The sequence below is a fragment of the Chinchilla lanigera genome, unplaced genomic scaffold (assembly GCF_000276665.1).
Source record: "Chinchilla lanigera isolate Chin_1 unplaced genomic scaffold, ChiLan1.0 scaffold00062, whole genome shotgun sequence".
In the NCBI taxonomy this organism is placed as follows: Eukaryota; Metazoa; Chordata; class Mammalia; order Rodentia; family Chinchillidae; genus Chinchilla; species Chinchilla lanigera.
The window spans coordinates 2,089,677-2,099,098 of NW_004955463.1; positions in this window are offsets into that span (position 1 = coordinate 2,089,677).

Genomic DNA, 9,422 nt, shown 5'->3' on the forward strand with positions numbered 1-9,422 from the left:
TGTGGGACTATTTCCTTAGCAGTTTTCAGGCACACAACTTATTATTAACTGTATTCACTATGATTTTCCAAAGGGTGATAGAAATTGTTCCTCTTAATTGTACAGTTGCGTTCTTTATCTAGCATATCCCATCCTCCCCTCTCCTTAGACCCCAGACCCCAGTAACCAAACTGAAAGTACTGCACTTCTCCCTTCCATACATTCAACATGTTTCAGATTTCACCAATGAAAGAGGTCATGGAATATTTGTCTTTATGTGCCTGGCTCATTTCACTTAGAATAATGTTTTCCAGGTTACCATATGTTGCCATAAATGTTGGGATTTTCTTTTTCCTTTTCCTTCTTTCTTTATTTTTTTGGTTTTTTTTTCCAGCACCAGGAATCGAATTCATGACCTTGCGCTTGCCAGGCAGGCGCTGTGCTGCTAAGATAAATCCCCAGCCCAAGGATTTTCTTTTTAAAGCATGAATAGGAGTCATTTTTCTATCTTTTTGTCAAATGGTGGGTCCTTAGGCTGATTCATGTTTATTGCTAAGAATGCTGTGACACACACCTCTATTCAGGTAATTGTGTAATTCTTATCCCTCATTTACTGTGGTATGTCACACTTGTTGAGCTAGACTTGCCCTGGTTCATGGTGTACAGTCCTTTTAAAGTGGTGTATAATTGAGTGAACTACTACTTCTGTTTTAGATTTTCCCATCTCTGATACTCAGAGATATTATTTTGTCACTTTTTTCTTTTGTAGTGTCATGACACTTTAGTGTCAGAGTACTAAAATACTTTTCAATTTTTTGGAGGAGTTTAAGAAGGACTGCCCTTAATTCCTCTTTAAATGTATGGCAAAGTTCACCAGTGAAGTCATCAGATCATGTTAATCTCTCCCACTCCCCCCATACTGGGGATTGAACCCAAGGCCTTTGCACTGAGCTGCATCCCCAGCCCTAAAAACAAGCAAACAAAGAAAATAACTTTTCTTTTTGAAGCAAGTGACTAAGTTATCCATGCCTGGTTGGAACTTCTGTATGATCTTCCTGCCCCAGGCTCCTAGTGTGCTTTGATTATAGGCCTATGCTACCAGGCCTTTGGACTTGAACTTTACAAGTACTTTGCAGCTTCCCCTCAGCCTGGAACAGAAAGGCTAGAGAGAACTGGAGTTAATTCCTTCTCTCATAGGAGACCTAGAGTGGCTTAAATTTAATATTTCCCATATCCATAGGTCATTTAGGCACTGATAAAACTCTAGCAGGTTAGGCTCTGTTTTACTAATTTGTCCTAAGTACAAGCTTTATTGTGAATAGTGCACTCTGAGCCAGGCACAGTGGCACATACCTATAATCCTAGCTCTAAGGAGGCTGAGGCAGGACGATCACCATGAGTTCAAGCCCAGCCTGGACAACATAATGAGACCGTGTGTCAAGAAACCCAAACAAAGGGAGAAGAGTATATTGTGATGTATTCTAAAATATTTCCTTTTTTTCTCCCTTTAACAAGCATGAGAAGATTTTTCTCCAATATTTGTTGTGAGTCTTGTGGAATTCCTGGAAATAAAATTTGACTAATTGTGGGGACTTCCCTATGACTTGGTCTCCATGCAGTTTTTAACTATTAAACTTATTCACTCCAGCAATTCATTAATTTCAGATCAGATTTCCAACTCTGGCACTCATACCAGGGCAATTTCTGCTCATGAGCGTCTGCTATGACAAGCCATGACTCGCTGCATCTGTGTCACAATTTCTCAGTGCTGGGTGCAGCGATTTACCCTGTGTCCTTTTCTCTCTCACAGATGCAAGAAGAGCTGTTGAGTTTGTAGCCTGATCAGTTGTTTATTTGTCATTAGGACAAAGTGGTGACTTCCACGACCCTTACCCACAGAACCAAAACATAGAAATCTGCAGGAAAATTTTGAAATCAAATAATTTCTATTTAAGTAACAGGAAAGGCAGTTTGGATTGCATGACTAAGAATATAATCTTTATTTTTTATAAGATTATAGATAATATTCCCTGGGAAATTTGAGAAGGTTTGCTACCTTGTTTATTGATTGTTAAAAAGTTTTATGTAAATAATATATTTAATGCATATAAAGTTACATAAAATAGTTTGAAGGTAGGAAGGTGGAAATGAATTTGTTATAGTTTTAAAGCTCTACAGCAATTAGATGCTAGGCCTTAATGAGTTTACATTATTTTAACTTTATTTAAATTATTATGCTGTGTAAAGATCACCTGAGGTCTGTTTTTACACAGACGTCTCCAAGAGATTTTATATAAACACAAATGTTTTTTCATTCCTTATGTAACCTTGAGTAAGGACAATGAATATTCTTTTCCTCTAAGAAATGAGATCATCATGAGAATTTTAGGCAGTGATATAAATTTGTGATGCTCTAACCATCTCTTGGCTTGAGTTTTTCTGACTGGCTAGAACTTCTGAACATAATCCTGCATGTTTGGCCATTTTCCTTCCTTTTGCGTTTCACCTTCCCATGACGGAAGCCAGAAAACTTGATTCACAACTTCCCTTGTGGCTGAGGCCCAGATGTGGGTTCATATCTCCACCAATCAAGCATCTCGCTAGGAGAACTCAACTCAGAAATTAGTGATCTGAGGAAGGATGCTATGTGCTGAACCGATTTGGGGGCGGGGAATAATGGCAGGAGCGTCTGGCTAGGGTGATGGTGGCAGATGTTTTATCTGGGTCTGTGTACAGGAGGCGTATTCTGGCTGATGCCAGGAGAAGTTACAGAAAATCAGGTAACTTGCCAAGAGTAGAAGTGATCTCTACTGCTTGTGAATGAGAGAGCTAGTGGCAGAGGCTTTCTCCACAGCCTTTTCTGTTATATGATTCAGAGCAGTATTTTCACAAGTTTAGTTATAAGCTTGGTTCCCCACTCACTTGAGAGCCACTCAATAAATCGTTTTTTTGCTTGACCAGCCACAGTCAGTTGCTGTGGTTTCCAGCTGAGAATCTTGTAACCAATCATTTTGTATTGCTTTTCCTGGGAAATTACTTTTCTGCACTCAGACCTGATTTTTACCTCACTTCATAGGGTATGAGTTATAGTACTTTTTAATAATGTTTTTACTAGTTATCCAGAACATATATATATATATATATATATATATAAATATATATATATATATATATATTTCTTTTTGAAGACAGGGCCTTGCCATGTAGCTCAGGTTGGCTAATTCTCTCTGTAGTGCAGGCTGCCCTCAAACTTGAGGTGGTCCTCCAGTCTCAGCCTCCCAGGTGCTGGGATTTCAGGCATGTACTACCATGTCTGGCTTCATTTATATTTTTCAATGCAATCTGTGTCTACCTTCAATATCACCATCTCATATTAAGTTAGTTTCTGTTGCCATAAAAAATATCTGAGGCTGGGTACTTCACAAATGAAAGAGGTTTTTGTAGCCAACAGTGTAAGAGATTGGAGGTCCAAGGTTGAATGGCCATATCTCTTCAATTTGTGCCAAAGAGCTCAGGGTGTGTGGCCTCACAATCATAGGATTTCATGTGAACGAGATCACATGGTAAGGCAGAAGCCGTAGCCTTACAGGGGGTCAGTCTTCTTCTTTGTATAATGAGCAACCCATCCTTAGGGGAATTAGCGAGGATTCCACAAGAGCTACAAAAATCCCTCCTGAGAGCAGCACCTGTAGCGATCTAGTTACTTTGCACTCAAATCAGCCTCCTAAAGGTTTTAACAGCTCTCAGCACTGCCACACTAGGGACATAAACCTTTAGGAACACACTCCGATTATACCCAAACTGTAGTAATCCTCCATTGGTATAGATATCTTATAAATGAGTATTCCCCAATTCCTACCACAGTCTTCCTTGTATCTCTCTGTCTTTTCATATTTTCAGTTAATACATTTTAAGTATTTTCCATGTATAGTAATTAAATTTTATTTTAGGTGATAACTATTATCATTCTACTACATGTGTTTGTATGCGGTAATGAACTGATCTTTTTTTGGACAAGATTGCTTCTAATTTTCCAGTGTTATTAATGGTAGTGCATGCTTGTTATCTCAGCACTCAGGATGCTGGGGCAAGAGGATAATTGTACTTTTGAGGCCACCCTGGGTTATATAGTGAGTTCAAGGCCAGACTAAGCTAAATGGACTGTGACCTTCACAATTATAGCTCCAATAGTATAGCTTTTCCTTCTTGGGTCAGACAGGAGAAGAAAAGGGGCTGAACTAAAAAATGCCCTTCCTCCACATAAAATAAGATTTTGGCAGTGTCTTTTCCACTGCAAAGTAAGGTTTTGCTGTAGAGAACACTGAGTGTATTTCATAATCATTACTCTTTTCTCCCCTGGCAGAGCTAAGAGGAAACCTGTGGTAACACTTCAACATAAGAACCTGGTACAGCTTACAGAGGTAAAACTTAACAAAATATGATGTCCTTCTCAGACTGCAGCCCATGAAATTTCTCTTTCTCCTGTGAATCTACATTCATTCTCCAGAAAGTTCACTAAATTACCATTGCAGGGTTCCTACCATTTTATAGCTCCTACAAGTTCCCTCCCAGGGAAGGGATTCACCTGTCTCTCCAGATTTAGGGATGGTGGTTTGCTCTCCAGTTACATCTCTCTGAAGAGTCTAAGAAAAGCTGCTGATTTTTACTGTTATAGTTTTTTTTTGTGTGTGAATTGGCTGGAGTTAAAGGTGGGACACATGGCCATCCTTGTTGCATCCCTGGAGCTCAGCATATTTTCTTATGTATTGCAGGCACTTAATAGCAGCTTAGTGAATGTATAATTCGTAGGCCTACCCCAAGAATATCTCAGCCAGGGGAAAAATAATGTGCACAAATTCCCAGGCACGGAAACTTTTAGTGTTTGGGCTAACTGCTTATTGCCTCAACAGAGGATGGTGAGTTGGCTTTATAGAGTAGAATGGGAAGCTAAGAGATTAAGCTTTGTAGAAAATGGAGGCAACTTTCATTTAAAACAGTTGTGTTAGATTTTCATTTTAGAGTCAGGTGGATGGATCAGCTTTCAAAAGAAGGACAGAAGTTGCTGAACCCACGAAGGTAAGTGGGAAGAATCCTCTAGATCAACAAGGCAAATGAAATATTATGGGAGTCAGGGTAAGAGAGAGATTCAATTCAAAGTTAAGAAGATGGTAAACAAAATCCCCAAAAGTTGCTATTAGATCCAGGAGTTATTCTATGATTGTCAGCTCTGCTCCTCCCTTAGAGTACAGAAGCTCGGAGAAAAGAGGTTGAGCAGGGAAAGGGAACAAGGCAAATGGAAGAAGTGAGCTTACAAATTGGTTCCAAGAGTTTGGCTTGGAAGAGAAGTTGGACACCAAATAATCACAGAATTTTAAGATGTTTACATGTTCCAAGGGACAAAGTTTCAGTATCTTTACATAACCAGTAGTGAGAAAGAGTTGAAAAAAAAGAAGGGGAGAGTAAGAAAATTCTGTTTGACAAAGGAAAAGAAGACATAATACGGGTGGGAATCTAATCAACCCTAGTCATGGGGAGAAAGGAAGTCATAACGGTATGGGGGTAGATGTATTTGTAGATGGAGTTAAGAAACACAATACTGAAACATAGGGCTGCTGTTGGCCACAGATGCAAGAATATATTGTCTTAGCTCATTAAGTGATTTTCATTACTAAAGCTGTGGTAGAAAGTGTAATGTTTAAATTGGACTAAGGTACCCCTGAGGCCTATAAATATAATAATTGGAGTAAAAGTAGATTTACAAACTAATATTGTGATTACCTCCTTGAATATTGACTTTTATTTGCATCATAATTATTAAAATAATGCCTTCTAGACAAGAGGATCATTCGCAACATTTTATTTATTTTCTTGAAGATGAATCAATACATAAAAATTGAGTGTCTACGTATACCTCTTCTCTAACTTCTTTCTGAGTGATTATCTTTGAGGGGCCAGGGATATAGCTCAGTGGCACAAGTGCCTGTCTAGCAAGCACAAGGTCTCAAGTTCAATTCCTGGTACCAAGAAAAAAAAAAAGGAACTGTCATCAATAATTCTCTCTGTTCCTATAATTATTCTTTTTTGAAATTACCTTACAGAAACACATAATTATATTACTACTTCATCAAAAGACAATATTATCACGTCTCATACAATCTTAAAACCATCTAATAGATCATGTTATACTCCCCAACCTATTGGTAACTAAAAAGTACAACAAACTTACCAGCAGTAAAGGATAAAAAGTCTAGGAAAATGCCTCACATATACAAGTCCCTCAATAAATGTTTGAGGAATCCAAAACTTTGCTGGAAGCCTGGCCAAATTAAGAGCCAGTCTCTGGCACTGTTCTGCTCCTCTGTGACTTTGGCCAAGTCCTGGATGCATCAGCAGTCTTCATTGTGGGCACAGCAGCCTCAGTGCAGACATTAGCAGGCGCTGGCAGGAGCAGCCTTGATGTTGGCAGCTACTGGGTGCAGGGCACCTTGGGGATACAGGGGTGCTCCTGTTGGAGGGCATGGGAGGCCTGGCTCCCAAAATTGGCACAAAGTCACCCCAGGGGGGCTCAGATAGGAAATGGTGGATGCCACGTTATTATCCGGAAATTCGTCTGTGAGGGCGAGAGGAGACATCATTGTGACATTCCTGGAGATGTCAGGGGAGACACTGCGGCCAAAGATTTGGGGGCATTCAAAAGCAGAGGTGGAGGAATATGGTACTATGGCTAGCGTTAGCCCCCAAATAGGATGGCTGAAAAAAAGGGCTTCATATTTATACATCTCCTTTTTCCTCTCCCCTTTCTAAGTTCTTATCCACTTATTAATATATTATCTTACCTTGTGGTGAACACATAATATTTTAATATTTATATTATATAAAATTAACCTAGCATTATATAAATGTAATAATAAAATATAATACATACATAGATTATATATTCATAATACATCAATGGTAAAAAAATAATAAATAACATTATTGACTCATTAGTATAATTTAATACTTAAATTCCACTTGCTTTCCTTCTTATGCATATTACTACTACTAGTACTGCGAAGATTATAAAAACAATAGTGATAGTGGTAATGTATCTTACAGTATGCTACTGATGATGTATTGATAATTCTTTCCTAGTTTTAAAGGGAATTACCTTATTTCAGTTTTTAAAACAAAACCCCTTCAGAAAGGTAATGTTGTTCTTTTGCAGGTTGAATCTAAGAGATGAGTCTTAATAGCTACATTCCTATATCTAGTAAGTGGATCCTCGTAACTTATTGTTAGCTCTGCTCTAAGTGCTAAAATGACTTTTGCTCTTTACCGCAGATGACCTTAAATATCAAGATTCTCTTCACTGTTGCATATAACAAAGTTACATGGGAGCGTAACACGGAAGTCTTCCATGGGGAAATATCCTACAGTAGAAGCTTTCTTCTAATCTTCATCTTTGAATAAAAAAATGTGATTAGCTGGTTTAAATAGCAAGAAATTTTACTAGAAGCTGATATTATACATGAATTATCAAATCAAATTAATTACAGCAGAATCAATCAGCAGTCTGCTATAGGATGCTGGAGGTTTAGTTATTGGACTTGACTATATTGTTTCATTAGCTCTTTGCTTCTATTAGGGATTGTTAAACATTTCTGTGAATTAAGTTATCCCTCAAATTTATGGTCATACTTTTGGTTTCTGCATAATATAATTATGATCTTACAATGTTAACAAGTAGGTTGAACTTTTATGATTCCCTAAATATGCTTCTTTTTCTTACTTCTTAGTATGATAAAATTTTCATTTTGAATAGTGTTTCAGAACTTTGCCCCATAAAAATTCTGATACAGGTCATATATTATGAACATTAAGAAACAAGGCTGATACTCTGCAACAGTAAGTGATACTGTAATAATGTACTGCAGTTAACAAAGTAAATCAAACATATCTTAATTTCACTTTAATTTTAAAATTAACCTTTTTGTACATTGCTATTCATCATGCATGCTATAGTTTTATGAATAAGAAATATTTAATATCATTGCTATGTCATGGTAAATATAACCTTTTGAATTTTCCATTTAACAAATTGTGTACACATTATAAATGGTTTATTTTAAATTTTCTCCTAAAGAAAATGCAGATATTTTAACTGTTATTAAAACTTTAAGAAAGGAAAAAAAACCACAAATTCTTTTCAGAAGCATATAATCTCTGGTAAGTAAGATATCATCTTTCTCACTCCATGAAAAACAGTTATTCAGATACAGCAAGGAGACATTGGCTTGACCATCAGGACATGCATTAAAGGAAGAAACAGAGAGAGCAAGAGAGAGAGAGGGACAGAGAGAGGGAGAGAGAGAGAGAGAGAGAGAGAGAGAGAGGAGGGGAAAGAAAGGTGAAAAGAGAAAGAAACAGAGGAATGTGCATTAAAAACCCTTCAGACAGTTTCAGTACTAAAATGCAAGTCCTCAAACTAAGGGACATTTAAGTCTCTGCTCCTAAACAAAGCAGAAGGTGGTGGATCACAAGGACAAAAGGGACAGCAACAATTAGGAACATCCTAACTCACTATCTTATCTAACCACCCTTCCACATGAGTATCCTCCCCTGCTGACATCTGCTTCAGCTCCATTTAAGACGCAGACATTCTGTCACTCGTGTGGTCTCCCAGCTCCTGGATTTACCTCTAACATCTGGGCTTTGGCTAACAATTATAATGATGACGATAATAAACACAGTGGCTGACATTTACCTAGCGCTTATCAGAGGTTGCTTATTGTGGTAAACACTGGGAATGTACTAACTAACTTTATTTTCATGAATCCCTCAAGTTATAGATTAGTAAATTTTGCCGCAAAGAGGTTTCAGTAACGTGCCTAAAGTACAGGGTTAATAATGGGAATTTGAGATCCAGATTCATATCCTTCTTCAGTGTGCTACACTTTCAGAATTTTGGCCTTGTCTGTTTAGGTTTAGCTTCAGGTTCCCTGCTCCTGAGCTGGTCTCATGAGAAGCTCCCAGGAGGTTGGCAGGAGTCTGATATTTCTGCAGCAGCTTTCCTTATTCTGTCTCTGCTTCTGAGAGGGGATCATAGGAAACCAGCGGTTCTGCAGTCTCTCCACACTTTCCGTCCAGCCCTGTTAAACTCTGTAATTCGACCAAGCTGTGACAATGTCTGCTTTTAAATTACTATGTGTAATTTGTAAAGTGAATTTCTGCTAAGGTCATATTGCAATAGTAATAGTGAAAATTTTGAACAATACAATAAATATGCCTAGGTTTCCTCATATTTGTCATCCAAAGAGGAAAAATCTGACTACTTATAGATTCCTAAATCAAGACAGGATAGTAATCTTAGAGCCTTCTCAATAGTCAGTCACTCTTACACCGTGTGTGTGTGTGTGTGTGTGTGTGTGTGTGTGTGAGAGAGAGAGAGAGAGAGAGAGAGA